Genomic DNA, 18,703 nt, shown 5'->3' with positions numbered 1-18,703 from the left:
CTATCACCTCATATGATGGAAGGGGCAAGGGAGCTCTGTGGGGCCTCTTTTATAATGGCACTAATCCCATTCATGAGGGCTCTGCCCTTATGACCTAATTGCCTCCCAAACACCCTATTTCCTAATACTATGACATATATGGATTCCTAGGGGGTACACAACCACTCAGTCTATGGCACTGGGGTCATGTGTCAACATTATGCCCAGAATATGCTGATTGGCCAAGCTGGGTCCCCTACCAATCCCTGAATCCAAGAGATGTGCGTTATACCTTGGCCTAAAAACAGGGGGTGTACAAGACCTCAGAGGAAAGATCAGAGAACCACTTTCAGAAGAGGATATTGGTGCTGGACCAGGGAGAGCAACAGCCATACTTAGAGATCACTTCTGTCTCTAAAATATACTGACTCATATAGACATCTGATATTTCCATTCGTCCCATCAGACAATCAACATAAAAGTTGACTTAACTTGGGGTGCATGGTTGGCTCAGTCAGATGAGCACCCAACCTTTGATACCGGCTCATATCATGAACTCTTGAGGAGTTTGGAGCCTGTTTAGGATTCTCTCTTTCTCTTTCTGCCCCTCTCCCACGCAAAATAAATACATACTTTTTTAAAAAGTTGACTTACCTTTAGTTGATGGCCATATGTGTCAAAGGTAGTTGTGGGTACTGATGAGGGTGGACCATTGATGGATGACCCCAAAATTAAGAGGTCAAAACTAAAAGGTCAAATTCCTACCCTCAAAAGGAAGGATGTAAGTGGGTAGATGTAGGAGAAGTCAGAGATATGAGGGTGGCTGTTTATGGAAGCGGTCACTCTCGGGATTCTTAAAGGAACAGGGTGACATCACGTTGTACAAATTCACCTTCACAGCTTTCCCTTGACCACTGAACAAGGTCAATGGCTGAGAATTCTATCAGGGTTAGGGACCTGGGCCCTAATAAGAAGCCTTTAAATGTAAGGACCTTAAGAGAAGTTTACAAGACAAAACTTATAAACCCATTTCTAAGCTTAGCAGGAAAGGGTGTGGACCTAGGTGAAATATTTGTAGCTTTAAACAGTGGAGCCTGACCCAGCATTTCTGTGTGGGTGTGACAGCTTGGAAACCGCAATTGCGGCAATAAGTCTTAACCGTCTTCTCTAAGTTCTATTGAAAAGCACTAAATCAAACCCAGGTCCAGACTGCGGCTTGCACACACAGAGTAATTAGGCTCGTGTACTAGCTATTGTCTCTGTTTGAGCCTGTTGTACAAAAGCATAAAGCCAGAACCACAGGGGGGCTGTAACCGGGTGCCATGTCTGCATTTTAATTCCATGCACTTTCCCTTTCTCCGCTAGAGCACGAAGTATGAAGTGTGGAACAGAGAGAAAAGCAGAGAGTTTATTTCCAGGTGTCTGGACATATTCAACAGGCACAAACTCCCACTAAGGTAGTTTTTCATCTCTAGGCTTTCGGGATTTGGCATACCAAATACAAATTTCCAAACTTTTTAAGATGCAATAGTTTAGGAATGGTGAGTAAGTACGTCAATGTGAAGCTTAAAAAAGAGGTTTTTACGCTTGTTTCTGCAAAAAAAAAAAAAAAAAAAAGACCTCATCTCTGCTTGGTTTTGTGCATGGAGGGTGGGGTGCCTGGAGGAGGAAAGCCCAGAGGCCAGGAGAGGAGGCTGCAGATTCAAGGCTGCAGCTCTTTGTATGCAACCTTGCAGGAGTCACTTAATTACTCTGCATTTCAAACCACCTGGAAAATTCATAAAAGACAAGCTGGCTCAGAAAGCCAGACACTCCACTGAATAAAGTGTGACTGAAGAAAATGAGGAGAAACCGTTTCAGGCCAGAGGAAAAAGAAGTTAACGATTTTTTTTTTTTAAAGTAAATACTTCATTCTCCTCTCCCATTATTAATTTGAGATATTTTAATCATCAGAACACCTTTCAGAGTTTGAAATATTATGAACATCGTCTGCTATCTATTCACATTTTCTGTATCTCACTGTGTTTGCTTTATTGGAAGGGAAGAGGAGAGAGTATAAACAGTTCTAAATAGTTCTAAATAATAGCTGTGTCTCATAAGTGATGTTTGAATGAATTTTGTCTCCAAATTATGGAGATGTTTATTTCCTGGAGCTGGGATTCATTTAACATTTGCTTATGCTGTTGGGGGGCTTTTTTTTTTTATCTTCTTAGACCAACAAGGGGCAATTTTTGTTGTTCACGGCAAAGAAAGAAGTTGTAGGAGTTAAGATAGTACAAGGGCTGTGACCAGGAAGACCTAAAAATGATAATGGCATAATCACAATACAAGTGGTTTTCTTGCTTAGCTTAGCTTATGGAAGTGTCCTGAGGGAGGGTGGCCTGTCGCTTCCCTTGCTTCCACATGGTAATTGAGAGACCCAGATTCCTTCCGTCTCCAAGTTCAGTCATCCTTCACTGTTGGTTGCCTGGGGAATCGAGCTAGAGGGAGGGGAAAAAAGAACATGGAGGAGGCACCCCTGCCTCTTAAAAATGTTGGCTTTGAAGGGACACAGGCCGCATCTACTCCATTAGTGAATATGAGTGACAAGGTCCATCTCAATGCAAGCGGTGCTACGAGTGTGGTCCCTGGCTGGGCAGCCATGTCCCCGCCATATTGTCATGGCCTGGATGGGAGAATGGATTTGGGGTGGGTGCTAGTGCCTGCTACCTCAAGGATTTTCAGCCTTCTCACTGTGTGGAATCCTTGGGACCTTGCTCTACCCCTGGTGAGTTTAGGGTTTGGCATCAAGCACTCAGGAGTTAGAAATTCCGCTCCGTCACTCACAGGTCCACAGGAAGTCTTGGGCAAATCTGGGCCTCAAGTTCCTCATCTGTCAAATGGAGGTAATAGCATCTACTGTGTTAGGGTTGTTGTGAATAATTTGTACATTCGTTGCTAAACTTTTGTCATAAAGTGCCAAGTAAATGGCAACTAAGTATAAAATTCCTGAATGTTTAGTTCTGCTTAGTTTGATTATTTACATCTTGAGATACCCTGACACTTTGTTTGGGGCACCTGGGTAGCTCAGTTGGTTCAGCATCTGACTCTTGATTTCACCTCAGGTCGTTTTCCCCAGGTTGTGGGATCGAGCCCTGTGTCAGGCTCCACACTGAGGGTGGAGCCTGTTTGGGATTCTGTTCTCTCCCTCTGCCCCTCTCCCCTGCTCACTATCTCTCTTTCTTTCCCTCTCTCTCTCAAACTATTAAAAAATATGACACTTTTTTCATATTCCTATCTTCCCAGCTCATCCTCACTCTGATGTAATCCACAATTCGTCCTGCTGTCTCCTTATTCTGTGGCTTTTTCTTAGCCATTATGTACACCTTCCATCCATATATCCATGACCCTACACAACCTTCAGAGAAGAGGAGAGGGGAGAGAGAGAGGCAAGCCTGAAGATTTCTCGAGCAAGATACAAAGGTTCAATGGAGGGTGTGCAGGTGGTATTTTTGTGTCTGTATTAGCACAGGCATGAGTTTGCATACATGTGCTTGTTCATGCATGCATACAGTGACACGTCACAGATGTGCAAGTGTCAAGATGCAAGGGTATTGCTTACCTCATGGTGCTCTTAGAAGTGTCTTACAATGTCTGCCGGGGGGTCCCTCAGGTATTTGGATCAAGGTAAAGTGGTGAAGTCCCATATGGTCTGGTTAGCAGAGCACAGTCACTGTCCGTTCCATGAATCAGCTGGTTATCTGAAGGTCTGTGACCTGTCTCAGGGATTCTGGTAAAGATGGAATGGATGGATCATAGAAATAGCTTATATTCTGGGGCACCTGGGTGGCTCAGTTGGTTGAGCGTCCGGCTTTTGGTTTCCCCTCAGGTCACGATCCCCAGGTTGTGGGATCAAACTCTATGTGAGGCTTTGCACCGAGTGTGGAGCCTACTTCTCTCTCTCTCTCTCTCTTTCTCCATCTACCCCCTCCCCAACTGTCAAGAAAGAAAGAAAGAAAGAAAGAAAGAAAGAAAGAAAGAAAGAATATTCTTTGAACACCTGCTATGTGCAAGGCACTGTGTTCCTTAATCCTGCATAGCTTCAGGTAAGCAATACTAGACCCATTTGAAAGATGAGGAAACCAAGGTTCAGAGCTTATACAACTGTTCACAGACATACTGGCATCCTAATAACTGGTGTAACTCAATCTTAAAACCAGATCTGCTACAAAAGACATGCCTTTGGTATGATGGTCAAATATCTCTTGCAACCATTACATGCACATGTGCACACGACTAGTGTGTATGTTCTTCTAAGAGAGGATGAAGAGAGTGCCCTTATTTTCAACAGTATATAAGTTCACTTACAGAATGCTAAGGATCTTGAGAAAAAGATTCTGGGTTTGAAAGTGCAGAAGTCTACAGAGAGGGATTGAGAGAGAAGACAAACTCTAACTGAACAGAGAGAAAAATATAAAGGACTTAGGTAGGCCACACACATCTCTTAATGGCTTGTGCTAAGGAAGCATCTAGATCTATCTGAAGGTTTAGCCTCTCAATTAGGATAAATGGAGGGGCTGGAGAATGTAGGGGGCACATATTTATCTGCACGTGAATTTAAGATGTGATTGTAGGGATTATCTTTAACTTAAAAGAGTATAGTGCAGGGTTAATAAATCATATCACATACAGCTTCGCAGGCCGAAAAGGACAGGGTTAAAATGCAAGTGATTTCACAACCAAAGGCAAAGTAGAAATCCATATGTTGCTCTGAAATACAGAAATGCACTAACTTTAGCAGATGTTTTGGCTGCTATGGAAGGAAGGCAGGTCCCTTGGTTTATGGGAATTCTAGAGCTGGGAAGTACAGAGACCCCATTTCTCCCTGGCTGCTTCTTCCTTATTCTATAACCAGCAATATGGACCCAGTGCCCCCAGGCAGGACCATGGCAAGGCTCAGGCTTGCCTCCTCTACAGTTACTGGTCCTCTGCTTTTCCCACAAAATTACAATGTCCCGTGAGTAAGCCAGTTAAGAACCACTTATTTATTATGTGTGTCTGTGAATGACAAACAATATATCAATAATCACAATATTGTTGCCTAGGGACACTACAGGTGACTTTCAGAGCATTCTTTAGTGGGAAGATCAGTGGAGGGTTGTGAGGAAGTGATGTTGAAGCTGACATATGAAAGTTACGTGAGAGATAACCAGATGAGAAGTGGATCACAGCATTTCTGCTAGGGAGAGCAGTGGGGGAGGGGTTCTGGAAGGTTTGAGGAGAGAGAGATGCTTAGCGTAGCTGGTGAAGTTGCTCTAACACGATGCTTCTCAGCTAGACGTAATTTCTATCCACCAAGAGATATTTGGCAATGTCTGGAGATATTTATAGTTGTCACAACTTGGGCAATGGATGCTACTGGCATCTAGTGAGTACATTCCAGGACTGCTGTTTAACATCCTACAATGCACAACACAGCCTCCGAAAACAAAGAATTCTCCTACCCAAAACCTCAGTAATGCTCAGGTTGAAGTCCTCTCCAACAGAAGCTCCAGATACCAAAGTTGCAACAGGACAGATTTATTTTTTATATTTATCAGCCCAAATGGACTGAGTCAGCTGATATATCAGCTCTATAAGGCCATGAACCTGGGCCCCTTCTGTCTTGTTGGTCTGTACCCCTCGGGCACAGGTTGGCAAACTTCTCTGTAGAAGACCAGACTGGCAATATTTTGTCTTTGCAGCTCATATGGTCTCTGTTGCTTCTCAACTCTGACATTGTGGTGTGAAAGCAGCCACGGACAATGCCTAAGTCCATGGATGTGGCTATGCTCCAACCATACTTTACTGACATGATTGTGATAGGCTGGGGTTGGTCTATGGGACATCCTTTGGACCCTTCCCTGGTCCTATGTGCTTAGCCTACTTGTTGACCAGTAGGAGGGGAAAGCAAGGATATGGGGAGCAGGCTTATTTCCTTTTGAGGGACAATATCACTTCTCCTTCTGTTCTACTCTCCAGAACTCAGAAAAACTAGAAAAGTAGCTCTTGGCTGGGTAGTCATGGGCCCTGGGGAAACCCAGCTTTTTTTTCTCTCTTTAAACACAAGGGAAAATGGATACCAAGGGACAATTGGGAATGCCTGCATTTGCTGCAGCACAGAACTAAGAGAGAAGCACAAAATGAGGCTGGCAAGAGAGGCAGGGTGAGATCATGCCCAGCCTGAGAAGCGAGGTATAGAGTTACAATTCTTTCTCTTAAAAGAAACGGGAAACTGTTGAATGGTTATAAGCAGCAGTGGTTCAGAACCATTTTTCCATCTTAAAAAGATCACTCTGGCAGTGATGTGGAAATGGAAAGGGGTGTGCTGGGATGTAGAGAGACAACTTTGGAAACTACTGCAATCGTCCAGGTAAGGGAGTTGGTGGCTTGGATGAGGAGGGTGGCAAAGACTTGAAGTAAATGGATGGGAGGGAGATTTAGAGGGGAGAGCCTGTAACTCTCCTCAGATCGAGTTCCCTTTTTAAAACAGAGGGGGGAAAGCAGCTTGATTATTAATGTTTTAAAAAATGAAAGGTGAGCTTGATCAACAGTTTCCATCTGATCTGGCCCCAAGCAGTCCGTGTCTGCCACTTTCCTCTTTTTCTTCCCGGACAGAAATGCCCATTGTTGACCATCTTCTCTGGGGAAAAGCCATCCCCGTTCTCCCAAGCATGAGCCTCCAGGCTGCGGTGACTCAGACCGTGGCCACAGAGTTCACAAATCCCAATTGTAACAAGTGGGCAACCCCAGCACTTTACATAAGCAAAGCGAGGAAGCGGCATGTGTTTTGAGACTGACTGGCACCAAAGGAGACAAAAGCCTGCAGTATAATTATGCCAAGCATATAATATGATGCAATCGGTTACTGTCTCCAATATGCCCCACAGTGCAGCACAAGGGCTTTGAATAGTACACTGCTCCAGCCCCGTGTGTCCGTGCCGTTAGAAGCTTGAGAAAGCCACTGCACCTTCTCTTCTGTCAGTCCAGAGTGTCCGGGGCATTTATTGAGCGGCTATTGTGTACCCAGGACTGTGCTCAATCTGGGGGATATAGAGGGGAGAATAAGACTTGACCTTATGCTTTCTTCAATAAAATATCTCTCTAGTTTCTGTCTCTCATCCCTGTGAACAAAGGAGGAACAAGTGTCTCCCTGGTATGTTTGAAATGTGCATCCGGTAATGAAGGTATCTTCACTGTTATTCTCGTCACAGGGCTGTGGCAAAGATACTTTGGTTTTTACACTTAGCCCTGTGGACACATTTATACTTGAAAGACAGTGCCATCCAGCTGTTTGCTTTCAAGGGATTGCCTTAATGACTATTGCCACCATTTTTTTTTTTTTTTTTTTTTTTGTAGAGACAGGACCTCTCATTCTTCTGATGTTCAGTTGTGTCTTGGGTTGGTAAAATTGTTGTGGGGACTCACTGGTTAATTCGCAGAATAATAAGTAACTCCAAGAGAGTGATGATTCACAGGTAGCTCTGATAGGGCCTTTTCTTCCTCTAATTCCTTTCTGGTGACATGTGTCAGCAAAACTCCTTTTGGGTATTAGTCCATCGCTCCATATTCAGAGTCTGTATACAAAGGCATTTGGGTCCTCGAATTGCAGGTGTCTAGGGCAGAGAATCTGGGCCCGGTTTGTAGATGATAACTTCAGGAAACACAGACAATGCAATTCCACTAGAATGCTGACCCCCCCTTATGGTCATTAGTTCAGTCCTAATGTTGTCTCGCGCAGAAAACGCCTGGCGTTGTGCCACGCACTTTCCATAGGCTTCCTGATTTCAGCGGTATGCCATTCAAATCTACATCTACCCTGTGAAACAGGCGCTAATAACATCTCCCTTTCACAGATGAAGAAACTGAGGTAAGTGACTTGCAAAGGTCATACAGCCAATAAGCGGTATTGAATGTAGGTTTTTCTGATTCCCAAGTTTATAATATTCCACTGTCCCCTTCGTTCGAAGTATCAACATGAATTGAACATCTATTTAGTATAAAGTCCACATCCCTCTGTCTCACTCTGATGGTCTTAATGGGTTTGAGTTGAGCTGATTTTTGTCTTGCCCAAATGGAAGGGCATTCATACGTGAGAGCCGTTGGCAAACTAAGGCCTGCATGCGAAATCCAACCCTTTGGAAAATAGAGTTTTATTGGAATCCAGCCACGGCCATTCATTTACATATTTTCTACAGCTGCTTTTTTGTGCTACAACGTTACAGCTGAATACTTGTGACAGAGACGACATGGCCCACAGTGCCGCCAATATTTACTATCTGGTTCTTTACAGAGAACGTTTGCCAAGACCCAAGATGGAGCACAATTACTTGTATTGTTTCTTTGATGAAACTCCTTCTAATGAGTAGAATGGTGTTATTCACCGACTTAGGGTCAGTGTTACTATTAAGTGTATATGTATATGTTATTTAATTCAATTCATTTTTGTCGACTGCCACAAAACAAAAAGGTCAGAAGTCCATGTGTGGGGGTTTTGGCATGAAGAAGAAACTCTACCATTCCCAAATAAAGGGCGAAGTGTGGAACTTCTTTTGACTTTTCCCAAAAGGCGTTCCTAGGTTTTTGTTATAATAGTCACCCCCACCACCCCGCCCTTACCTGCAGTTTCGCTTTCTGTGGTTTCTGTTACCCAAGGTCATGGAAGCAGGTGAGCCTCCTTGTGGTGCATGGTCAGAAGGTCAGCGGTAGCCTGACGCTACATCACCGTGCCTACGTTGTTCACCTCACTTTACGGCATCCACAGACATTTGATCATCTCAGGTCACAAGAAGGGTGAGGCTAGGGGTGCCTGGGTGGCTCAGTCAGTCATGTGTCCGACTTCCGCTCGGGTCATGATCTCGTAGTTCGTGGGCCCTGCGTCGGGCTCTGTGCTGCCAGCTCAGAGCCTGGAGCCTGCTTTGAATACTGTGTCTCCCTCTCTCTCTGCCCTTCCCCTGCTCATGCTCTGTCTCTGTTTCTCTCTCTCTCAAAAGTAAATAAACATTTTTTTTAATGAGAAAAAAAAAAGAAGGGTGAGTCCAAATAGATATTTTGAGGGAGAGAGAGACCACATTCCCATAACTTTTATGACAGTATATTGTTATAATTGTTCTATTTTATTATTAGTTATCGTTAATCTCTGTGCCTAATTTATAAACTTAATTTTATCATAGGTATGTACGTATAGGGAAAAACCCCCACAGTCTGTCCATGGTTTAGAGCTACCCATGGTTTCAGGCATCCCCTAGGGGGAGAGGGGGTCTTGGAACGTATCCCCTCAGGTAAGGGGGGCTGCTGTCCCTGGAGTTGTGTGCAATTCTTGGACTATCACTGGCAATTCTGTTTACAAACTGGGTAGTCCCTGTCTTTGCTAGTCAATTACTGCCCTCTGGAAGTAACAAAATCAAAACATGTATTACAGAAGTTAGAAACACAATTTCACTTACTTCCCAGAACTTAAAGACCCCTCCGCGAGCTCTCTGAGTGCGGCTTTATCTTCATCTTTAAGCTTACACAACCCGTGGATAAATTATAAGTTACTGCAGAGATTCCCACCAATGACAAACTGACTCACTGTCCTCCGAGTTCTTTCATCTTTTTGGATTCAACTTCTAAGGCTTTGTGTATACTGTCAAGACTGAGTGTGCTATTTGCCAAAATTACAGAGAGTATGCCCGCGTTTGGACACATTTTCCATTTTACCTGTAGAGAAAAATGTTACCATTGCTGAAGGTTTTTCCATGATTGCTTTTTGCGCCTGTAACAAGTAGCTCGTGGCCAGCTTTGTGAAATGTTTCGTGTCTGTTCCTTCGCAGCAATGAAAATAGATCGAAAGGTTTGAGTGACTTTCGTTTGTTAAAATATAACAAACGATTATCCTAGGAACACCATACCATTGTAGGACTATTTTCAGTAATGTTTTGTTTTAGCTTTCTCATTGCCAAATGCCGGGTTGATCTGGGTACCAAAACCACAGTTTCAAGACAAGATTTCAAAGAACGGTAATGTCACGTTTCTCTCGGTTGGCTGACATCTCAAAAATGTTCTGCCTGAAGCCCTCCCAGATGAAAAGAAGTTATTCTTTTGTTGTAAAAATGATAAAAAGGAAAGGCAAGGGAAAAACCCCTAAACAATGAGCATCTATCTTTCTCTCCTTTTTAAAGAGGGCATGGGCAACTCTCTTTTTTATTTTAATACAATCAAATAGTATGTAAATGAAAAGCAATTGTGTGTTCTATGTTAGATGAGGAAGGGGCACTCTGGAAATCACTAGTTCGAGAATTGTAACTCGACATCATTTGAACTCAGACTCTGTTGATGCCAGTGTTGAAGTGGTTATGTTTTGCTGTAAAAAGGCCCCGATAGATGACACGCTGAGCACAGCTCTGACTATTTGAGACCCAAGGTGACAAGAGAAAGTGATATCACACTGCAAGGTTTTGTTTGTCAAATCAATCAGCAGTGGATGATACATGAAAGCAGTTTATAATACTGTATCCTCATGGAGTGGACAGCATTAGAGTGTGAGCCATCACACTTGCAAACAGAAAGTCGGATCTTCTCCCCCCTCCCCACCAAGCCTAAAATAATAACTTAGCACCTGTGTAAAGTCTTCACAGGTTTCTACATATAAAAATTAGTTAATTAGCAATTATTACCGAATGTTAGGTGAGCACAGATTATTATTATCATCATTTTACAGACAGAGTAAATGAGAGTGATGGAGAAGGTGCCAGGAGAAAAATTACAATTAATGAGTTCCTAGATCACAGGCCTGACCTGCAAGGAGGTTAAAGAGCTTGCTTGTTTTAAAGAAGACACTGTAAAGTGAAACTTAAATATTGGAAAAACAGATTTTGCAAATTGAAAATGTCATGTTTATTAGTGAGGGTTGGGATTCTGGTTTTCATTTATGAATATTCCTTTTTATGATTTATTTTTACCCTCCGATACCCCTGTGATGACTGAGTCATCTTATTTTTAATGGGGGTTCCATGTGATCAAAGGATTTGCTCTTCAGATCACATTCTTTTCTTTTCTGCTAGGAATAATCAAGAGTCTCTGAGAATTTAGAAACCTGCAAAATGTTTCTGGACCAACAAATATTTGAGTAAGTTACATAGACAGTCAACATATTTTGTGAGTGTCCAAATGTGAGCCAAACACTGTCATAGGTCTTAGGGATCCAGCACTGATATACACGACAGGTGTCTTTTAAACTTTAAAAGCTTAAATTCGACTTTAGAAACTGTACCTTCATGTGATTTAGCTGAAGGAGGAGGGTCCATTGTTGCATGGAGCCATTTTGAATTTATTGAATAGCCATAATTATGTGTATGTGTTTTCCCTTCACAGGCGATTGCTTCAAGTCGGGGAGGGTAAAACTGATAATGGTTAGGTGAGCTGATTGGCTGTTTTGAAATTCATCCCTAGACAATGGTTATGCATATATTTTACAGACAGTGTTTCTCCCTCCACCCTAAGATGAGTGATGGCTTCTGTAATAAGACTCTAGTGGGCATGTATTTTTGCCCATTCCTGCATCCTTTGGGGGAACTGCTACCTCCCCTGTCTTCATTTCTTGTGGTCTGGGTGAGTTTGTCCCCACTCTCTGGTTCAGGAATGGACAAATGACCTAAGGCAGCCCAAGAGTCATGCCTTAGAAATGTATTGGAACTACTAGAAAGAGAATGTTCTCTGCTGGGGGTTGATAAGCTCATGCTATGCAAACCTGGGTTGCAAGGGTTTTCTGTCTAATCACGTGGGGAGCGCCTGCCTAAGGAGGAAGCCAGTCCAGGGGAGAGTAGAGCAGATTCTTAACACATTCATGTTAGCACCTGGATTCAGATGCCTGAAGCCATTTCTACCTCCTGGACTTTTCATTGATGTGGCCTTGTCTTTTTTTTTTTTTTTTTTTTTTTTTTTTTTTAAATGCCTGAGTCACTTTGAATTGACTTTCAGAAACTTCATGGTAAAACAAGTTCTAATGCAATTCGAATCAATAATTTTCTTAAAATACAGTTTTTGGCATAGATGAGAAAATAGTTTAATACATACAAGTTTAATAGATATAGATAATAGCTTAATAAATGTAATTTTGAGGGGAGGCTGGGTGTCTCAATTGGTTAAGCGTTCAACTTCAGCTCAGGTCATGATCTCATGGGTCATGAGTTCAGCCCGGGTCATGAGTTCCAGCCTGTGTTGGGCTCTGTGCTGACAGCTCAGAGCTTGGAGCCTGCTTCGGATTCTGTGTTTCCCTCTCTCTCTGTCCCTTCTCTGCCCATGCTCTGTCTGTCTCTCTCTCAAAAATAAACATTAAAAAATATTTTTTCATAAATATAATTTTGAAAAAAAAGCTTATGCATGTATATAGACACATGCAGAGTGCTCCCTGTGTATCTAATATCCATTCCTTATTAGCTGAACGCTATTAATATTTTTTTATTTTTATAACAGCTTTATTGAATACTCTGTATATGAGATACATTTCACATACCGTGAAATTCACCCTTTTGTTTTTTTAAGTTTATTTATTTATTTTGAGAGAAAGCACAAAGTGGGGGCACAGAGAGAGAGAAGGAGAGAGAAAGGGAGAGAGAGAGAGAGAGAGAACGAGAGAGAGAGAGAGAGAGAGAGAGAGAGAGAGAGAGAATCCCAAGCAGGCTCTGCACTATCAGCCCAAAGCCCGATGTGGACCTCAAACTCACAGACTGTGAAATCATGACCTCAGCCAAAATCAAGAGCCAGACACTTAACTGGCTGAGCTACCCAGGGGCCCCAAAATTCACCCTTTTAAAGTATACAATTCAGTGGCTTTTAATACATTCACAAAGTTATGTAACCATCTGTATGATTAATTTTAGAAGATTTTCATCACCTCAAAAAGAAATCCCATATCCATCCCATTTCTCCTCCTCTCAGCTTCTGACAAGCACTAATCTGATTTGTGTCTCTATAGATTCTATATAAATAGAATCACACAATTATGTAGTCTTTTGTGTTTGGCTTCTTTCGCTCAGAATAACGTTTTCAATGTAACCCATATTATAGCATGAATCTGCACTTCGTTCCTTTTTATGGTGACTGATATTCCACTATATATTAGTTTTTCTTACACATTCATCAGTTGATGGATACTTGGGATGCTTAAACTTTATGACTATCATGAATAATGCTGCCATAAACATTCACATGCAAGTGGATATTTTCAGTTCTCTTGGTTATATAGCTGGGAATGGAACTGCTGGGTCATCTGGTCACCCAATGTGTAACATTCTGCATAACTGCCAAATTTTCCAGAGTGGCTGTTCCATTTTACAAAGCCACAAGCAGTGTATGAGAGTCCCAATTCCTCCATATCTTCATCTATACTTGTTATTGTCCGTTTTTTTGACATTAGCCATCCTAGTGGATGGGAAATGATATCTCACAATATACACCGGAAAGCAGTGTATTCATACAGCTTATGAAAGACTTTATTTCACAAATCTTCTTTGCATGTAGGGATTGTTGCTGAAATGTAAGAGAAAGTACTTGGACGGGATTCTGAGAAAGGTCCTGAAGAAGGCTAAATTAGGAGGGGGGTAATTTTTGGTCTTTCCCTCTTTCCTTCACTTTTCCTCTTGGACCGATTGGCTCTGCAGTGGACATCTTGGTCCACAAAGTGAACAGGGAGGCCAGGCCCTACTGACAATAGACTAGGGAGATTAAAGAATCCTAAGTCTTCGATGACCTTGAAGCCAGGGTATCAGCTTTGTGCTACTAGATATAAATCCGACTTTTTTACTTCAGGGACAAAGAGAGTTTTTGCTTACAGACTTCATGGTTATTTTGATGTTCTGTTTTCCTCAGCTAAACTTAATCTTTTTTTCTCCTGCACTTATAAATGTATGTGTGCATATACACCTGTGTTTTTATGCACATAAGTGTGTGTATACATACACACACATCCGTGCATAGATCGGCTAGATGCACACAAAACCTAATTCTTGTCCTACCTGAGAACATAGGTAGATCACACTCCCCACAATCCCCTGCTGTCATTGTGGCCCTATGGCTGAATTACAGCCAGGAGGCTGTGGGTGGAAGGAAGCACTCCCAGTTCTGCCTACACACACCTTCCATGGACACCTTCCCTTCCCTTCCCTTCCCTTCTCTTCTCCCCATCCACTGAATGGAGGCAGGTCTGAGGAGAGTCCTTGAAGTAGGGGAAAGCCAGTAGGTGGAAGCAATGAGGGCACCCAATGACCACTTGGATATCTATACTGGACAAGAGTAAGAAACACATTCTTTAGTGTTAGATCTTAGAGAATTTGGAGTTTGCTTACCCTCACTGAATTGCATATACATACACATCCACATTTACATGAAATCACAGACTTTAACCCTAGGTCACTCCATGAACCAGAGTTAACACTCACCTCCTGACATTTGATCCAATCCTTTCTCTGCAGTACTAGGTTGTAAGGATAACCAAGCATCTGCAACTGTACGTTTCATCGTATGTATTTAGAAAGTCATCTAGGGGTACCTGGATGACTCAGTCAGTTAAGCATCTGGCTTTGGCTCAGGTCATGATCTCATGACTCTTGAGTTTGAGCCCCACATCAGGCTCTGCACTGATGGGTCAGAGCCTGGAGTCTGCTTTGGATTCTGTCTCCCCCCCGACCCTTGCCCCTCCCCCCTCAAATATAAATAAACATTAATAAAAAAATGTTTTTAAAAGAAAGCCATCTAATTTGTTTGAGCTTTCATGTTCCCTTTTGATACCGTGTAGTTTGCATTGGATATGATACCTAATACATTTGTTTTAGTATGAAAACTAAATGGTGAGTTCATCCAGCTGGCAACATTGGGGCCCTGTGAACTCACTAAGGTAAGAGCTAGATCCTGTGCCCTTTTTCATATGTCTTGTCTTCTATGCTCTCTACATGACAGGGGAGCAGTATTTGTAGGATAAAAGAGAAGCTCCCTTCTAGCTCCAAATGTCTACAATGTCACAAGTGTTTTGAATCACATTTGTCACACACACACACATACAGACCTTTTCTGTTAAAAAAAGCCACTCAGTTCACAACCAGATAATGATCCAGCTCTTTCTGTGGGAGTTCAAAATTCAGGATAGATTTTGTTATGGGAATGATGTTCTAAATGATGACAGGCCACAGAAGTCTATTTAATTCATAATGTGATACAGATACCTTGTATGGTAGCACCAATCTGTGCCTAGGATTTTAGAAGCAGAAACTTACATCGAGTAGCAAGAGGGAGCAGTTTGTTCAGCATTTTTAGTCTCTACTAAGTGTTAAATATGTGGGAAAGAAGATGGATACGGTAGCCCTGCTCTAGAATAGAATGGGGATGGGGAGGTGGACATTGATCAAGCTGTGCCCCTCTGCTACCAAAACCTACCCATGCCACCCGGCACTCTCAGGTCATTTGAAACCCTTTAGTCTGCTGTGTGGCCTGCCAGGCCTGGATGTTTGGATTCTACCCACTTCTCTACCCTTACTCAATGCTATCCTTCCCCTTTCTCACCCTGTTTTAGGTCCTAGGCAAGCTCTAACTTAAACCAAGTGCTTGACTCCCTCTGGACCTCTGCACTTTCTGCTGCTTCTGCCTGGAATGTTCTCCGCTGACTATTGCCAGCTCATTCTCACCCTTCAAACAACTCCCATTTCTCCTCTCATCAGACTTCCCTATTTGGAATGGGCTCCTCTAATTTCTCTCTAGCACAACAGCTTGTTGCATAGTGTTTATAGCAGTGCTTCTCAAACTTTAGGTGCATACATACCACTTGGGGACACTGTTAAAATGCAGATTCTAACTCAGTACATCCAGGAGGAAGCCTGAGATCCTGTAGTTTCAGCAGGTCTCCAGATGATGCCACGCCTCTGACCACGCTTTGATCAGCACTGCTGTAGAGGACTTCCAACATACCATCATGGTGTCGGTCACTTGTTTATTGATACTTGGTTTTCTGCACCGTGGAACGAGGACTCAGCTGGGCACCATTGCCCATCTGGTTCACCCCTGTCACCCCAGTGCCACGACAGCACCTTCTTAGCGTACAGAGGCTACGAATTAATTAACTATTGGGGAAATTAAGGCATTCCAAGTGTGATGAATGTTATACATGGGAATATACATGGTGCTGTACAAGCTAGTCCCATCTGAAGGGACAGGAAAGGAGGGCTCACCACTGTGCAGCACCAGAGTCTTGCACAAATTTGTAAGAAGCTTTTTCACAACTCCCCCTGGTCTCTAGCCAATGCCCCCCACTGTGGTAGCTCATCTTGACTTAGCCAAATTTTCAAGTCTCTAGGATAAAAAATTACCTGTTCTTCTTCCTGCCCAAGGCCAAATGAAACGCCCCAGGCCCTAGAAGGGCTGACATTGGCTATGTCAGGAGGCAAGCAATCTGCTTGAGACGCGTCACACCTGTTCACCTGTGACTAATACAGCTTACTACTCTCTGGTAGTACTTCTGGTTGGTTTAAAAAAAAAAGGTTTATTAATCAAATTGTATGTATGGAACTATTTCAGCTAGTAGAATGTAAGTAGTTAAGCCTAGGGAAGCTGCTGCCAAAAAAAGCAAAAAACCTTGACTTTTTTGCCTTCTCTAATACCGAACACACAAATTATCTAAAGCCTAGGGGAAGCTGAGGGTTGATGGAGGGAAGAGGCAGGTGAGTCATGTTGAAGGCATGGAGTGATTTTCTACATCATTTGTAAGGTAGTAACTCCCGAGTTAAGAGTTATGCAGGAAACCACATAGCTGTCACAGAGGTTAAGTGTGAGGGTTGTGGAATCCTTCTGTCTATATTCTTGACTGCTGTTTTGATAACTCACAGAATCTCTGTAAACCTCAGTTTCTTCACTTGTAAACTGGAGCCAACAACACACACAAGTACTTTGTGATGTGCTGTGAGGGTTAATGAAAAAATGAAGGTCAAGTAGTGAGCACAATGCTTCGCACAGAGTACTAGCTCTCAACAGGGCACACATTATCGTCTGGCGCAATCCGATAGAAGAGACCGTGAGGACAAAAGCCAAAATCAGGGTGATAGTGAACGTAGCATTGCAGTTAGGCTTGGGATCACTTTTGGTGAGGAAGTGCCAAACCTGACTGTAAGAGGAAAGCAGGATGGCAAAGATGGTGGAGGCCATAAGGATCATTTGCAGGGGCACCTGGGTGGCTCAGTGGGGTTGCAAGTCTGAAATGGGCTCAGGTCATGATCTCACATTTCGTGAGTTCGAGCCCCACATGGGGCTCAGCCTGTCGGCACAGTTTGTTTCGGGATCCTCTGTCCCCCTCTCTCTCCGCCCCTCCCCAATTTGTGCTCTCCCCAAACTAAATATTTAAAAAAAAAAAAAAAAGGATCGTTTGCAAAATGACCGATCCACCTGTCCCCAAGGAATCATGTTTATGAACAGTCAGCTGGTTCTGCGACTGTTGAGTTGGTATCTCATCCAGGTCAGAAAAACTAGCTAGTTTTCTCAGAGGGCCTGCCAGACCCAACACTCACCTTCCTAAGCTTGTATTCACGTTTATAAGTGTGCTGTCTCAGCTTTCCAATTTAATACCATTCTCTGACTGTGCTGCATTCCCTAGGTCATTCTACAGCTAGCAGGGGTTGTGGGCTGCTAGTGCTTGCCTGACTTCAGCAATTAATGAAAGGTTGCCCTAAACCAGCAGCAGTTCTCAATCCAGGGCAAGTTTGCCCCCAGGGCACATGGGCAAAATCTGGCGGGTGTGTGTGTGTGTGTGTGAGGATGGGGTTGTCACTGGCATCTAGTGGGCAGTAACCAGAGATGCTGCTAAACGTTGTTGAATGGACAGAACAAGCCCCCACAACAAAGAATTGCTTGGCTGTCAGTAGAGCCAAGGTTGAGAAACCTTGCCTTAAACCGTACTTGTTTTAAACTTTTCTAGTTCTCAGCCCCCCTGTTAAATTTAGCCCCTAAATAATATGCATGGTCCACCAACTCTGACATTCTAGGAGGTGTTTTTTAATTCCGACCTCCAAAATTTTTGATACTAAAATTAACCAATAAGGAGGGGCTCTGCCAGACTTTGCTTTTGCCCAAAGAAGCTGATCCACACTCCTCCACAGCTTCTCGCAGGCCTCAGCTGTAGCATTTTATCAACAGCCTCTCAGTCGGCTGCAGGGGGAGGTGGTGGTGGGTGGCTCCTAAAAGAAGCTTACACCCAAAGCAAGCACTGATTTCCCATTTATGGTGTATGATGAGCTTCCCCCGGTTTCTCAAAACCAGTTTGGTTTGAAGATTATCCCCCTGTTGACACTAGCCCACCCTGTGAAACTGACAAGCCCACACACCTTTGTTGAAAAGAATGTGTTTCTTACTCATTATCTGAGAACCTGTGAGCTGCTTAATAAATATACTGATGGAGGATTCCTGGCACATGCTTTTCTGAACAAAGGCCAATTATATTCCACCCCATGTACTATCAAAGAAATGCGTTAATTGATTACAGCAATGAAAAGAAAGCCTCTACCACAAACAGCAAATGCCACCAACACTGATTAAAGAACACTGTCCAGTGACCTCAATGATGCATTGAAAAACCTAGTCAGTGACATCTTTTTAAAGGTCAGTTCAAAACAAGTAATCCTATGGACATCAAGGGAATCCTTTCACTCTGGTGAAGCAGTTAACTAGTGAAGGTCATGGGGCTGTAGCA

The sequence above is a fragment of the Panthera onca genome, chromosome A2 (assembly GCF_046562875.1).
Source record: "Panthera onca isolate mPanOnc1 chromosome A2, mPanOnc1 haplotype 2, whole genome shotgun sequence".
NCBI lineage: Eukaryota > Metazoa > Chordata > Mammalia > Carnivora > Felidae > Panthera > Panthera onca.
The sequence above is the reverse complement of the archived record's forward strand: the minus strand, read 5'-3'. Positions refer to the sequence as shown.